General features: G+C 45.1%; 1 pseudogene; it reads right to left on the bottom strand.

The window, feature by feature from the left end:
- Window positions 1-248: 248 nt before the first annotated feature.
- Window positions 249-1490, bottom strand: LOC147463859 (uncharacterized; annotated as a pseudogene).
- Window positions 1491-3058: the final 1568 nt, after the last annotated feature.

The raw sequence follows: 3058 nt of genomic DNA, 5'->3' as shown, positions 1-3058 counted from the left end.
ATGCTGTCGGCTCTGCATCTTCTCTCATAGGGGGATCTACTCTCGTAGATGGCTCTAGCTTGACAACTATCTCTAAGGGCCTCTCTGAGGTCGGAAGATCTAAACAAGGATGCACAAGGGCAGCTAGAATTTGTGGAGTGGTCTCATCTATAACAAAGCCCTCAGAGTCACTCATTCTATGACTCTGTGAGATCTCTCGTTGTGTGCTTGAAGTCTCGTGGATAAGTGTCTTAGGTGGTGTAGGCTCCCTAACAATACTCTGATTGGGCTCTAGTCTCAGGGGCTCTACCTGTGGGCAGGCTAGGTGCTGGAGCTATCTCTCCTGGCACACTATCATCCTCATTTGGCATCTCCCAAGGTGGTAGAATACGACGTGACAAAATAAGCCTAGGAGGTGATCTCTCTAGTGGTGTCTCTCGAGGACTCGGAGCTCTCGGTAGCTGTGGAGCTAGCGTGGTCGTCGTGGGTAAGCATAAATCATCATGTCTAAGTCGAGGGTAGTAGGGTAGACCTATAGTCAAAACATATACTGCATGATCGACATCCCTATAAACTCGCTCACGTGCATCGCCTATCAAATATGCAAGAAGGTTGGCTGAAGGATCTCTGGATCCACCACTTGTCAGGCGTCTGTACCTATGACCAAGCTCATCTAGATAGGTCACGCTCTGCTCAACTCTCTGAAGCTCCACTAGCCTAGGATGTGTCTGTGTGTCTAGGCTGTCATCTGGGTGTGCTCGCTCAATGTCATCAAAATCAAGGGTCTCAATCAAGAGATACTGCTCTCCGAGCTCATGAATAAAAACTTCTCTGTCGGCTTGTTGGTAGGCTCTCACAATCTTCCTAGGTGTAGACATCATGCGCTGCGGCGTGGCTAGCCTCACAAAGGGGTGATCATAAGTGTCAACATAATATGCAACTTCTCGTGGAGATCGGCCTACTATATGCAAGATCTGACCGTTTATATCTCTCATGCTATCCCTAGTCTCTCTGGTCTCGGACAGTCTCTAAAGGGTGGGGGTCAGTGGCCTAGGGGCACTCATATCCACAATGGGTGATCTACCGGGCCCTACCTCTGGTGCTCTCAACTGGGGTGATGTGGTCGTCATAGACTCTCTCGTATGCTCTCTAATCTGTGTCATCAAAGGCTGGCATGGGTCTCTAGATGGTGCAAGGTGTCGAGGTTGAGACTCTCTAAAGTACGTGTCTAGAAGGCTCTGGGTCTCTATCTGTGGCTCACTCTGAGTGGTACGCAAAGGGCTAGCAATCATCGTGTACATCGCTCTAGACTCGTGATAGCTCGAAACGCTTGGCGGAAAATCAAGTCTAGGTGAGGAGAATCCTGGTGGTGGTTTCCTGAGTGATGTGGGTGGTGGCACTGTGTCTAATGGAGGTGAGGCACTCCTACTCGAAGTAGGGCGCTGGGTCGGTTGAGGATCGTATGGCAATCCACAAGTCAAAAAGTAAAGCTCTGTGCCTGTAGTACTCATGTAGCATCTGTCTTTAGGTTCGCCAACTAGTGTCACAACATGTATGGATATGCGTCTACTAGAAGTGCGACACTCTAATTGATATATGCGCTGAGCACTATCTATATAGATCACTCGAGGACCTACCCGCTATAAAGTAATCTGCACGGGATGGTCGAAGGCCTCAAGGCAATCATATGCGTGTACTAGCTCTATCTACTCTAGCCTCATCAAATGGTCGACCACATATGTGGCGCGATAGTCATCTCTAAATGTGCCATCCCGTGTGCGATCGTTGGGAAGGACTCGCACCACCCGGAGGGTTTGTGTGGGGCCAAAGGAGGCGCGGCACTGGACAAAGAAATGTCCATATGTGTCCGTGTAAAAGGGCCGGCCTCTGTGCTCGCCTACAAGGGTGAGCAATGTGTACTCAGAGCATGAAGTGGCCATTGCCATCATATGTGCGCTCTCAGCGTGTGATAGGCCTCTAAACCTCGTCAACTCGTCGAATGTAAACTAAAATCAAAATCTGCACTATATCGAGGTTTATGCGTACAATCGGACTCAAATCTGGTAAAATCTGGCAAAACCTAACTCTTGAACGTATCTGCTCTAAATGTGTCTAATCGTGTATACATGCGCGCGAGCGTCGAGTATGTGGGGCGTGTGATGCGTGTGGAATATGTGTGAGAAGCAAAGAAAAAGAGAAAAAAAATTTGTTTTTTTTCTTTTTTTTGAAGTTTTTTTTTTGGGCGCGTGTGTGTGTGTAAATTCGAGTTAGAGAAAGAGACAAAAAGAGAAAATCAATGGAGTGTTTAATGGAGATCTTTTATGTGGGTGAGTGAAAGAGGGCAAAGAGACAAAAAGAGAAAATCAAGGAGTGATTAAGGGAAAGAGACAAAGAGCGAAAGTCAAGGAATATTTAAGTGGGGGATCTTTTGTGTGTGTGTGGTGTGTGTGAGTGAAAGAAACAAAGAGAAAATCAAGGAATATTTAAAGGGGAGCGTTTTTTGTCTATACGTTTTTTTTTAAATTTTTGGACGTGTGTGTGTGTGTGTGTATGAATCCGAGAGAGAGAAAGTAAGAAAAATGAAGAGGGGTGTATATTTGTGTATGTGTGTGTGTTTAACACATCAATTGCCAATCAAACCAAGACCCGTTTTAACCTCTTTTTTGTCCAAGAATTAGCGTAATTGGTGGTTCAATTAGATAATTTCTACGCATACACTTGTTTACCACTAATCCAACATCACAATACAATCATAAACACTCCAATTTGCCACTTGCAATTAGTTTAATTATGTGTGTATACACAAGCACAATTAAGCCTAAAATGCACCAATTAATCACACGCAATTCTACCGAAATTTGGACAGCAGTTCGGTGTAAAATTGGCAATCAAAAACCATAAACCATATCAACATAATGACCATAATCAATCAATGGTTTTGCATCAAACACATTAGCATCAAAATTGCCAAAAAACAAGCACCAATTTGTACACATTTGCCCCCACGTTGGCATACACTAGTGCACATAGACTTACACCGATTAAGTGCACCTAATCAATTCCCAAACCTGCACTTTAA

Source organism: Adiantum capillus-veneris, chromosome 2 (assembly GCF_014529385.1).
Source record: "Adiantum capillus-veneris isolate H3 chromosome 2, ASM1452938v2, whole genome shotgun sequence".
NCBI lineage: Eukaryota > Viridiplantae > Streptophyta > Polypodiopsida > Polypodiales > Pteridaceae > Adiantum > Adiantum capillus-veneris.
Note: the sequence above shows the minus strand (reverse complement) of the source record. Positions and strands in the feature narration are given on the sequence as shown.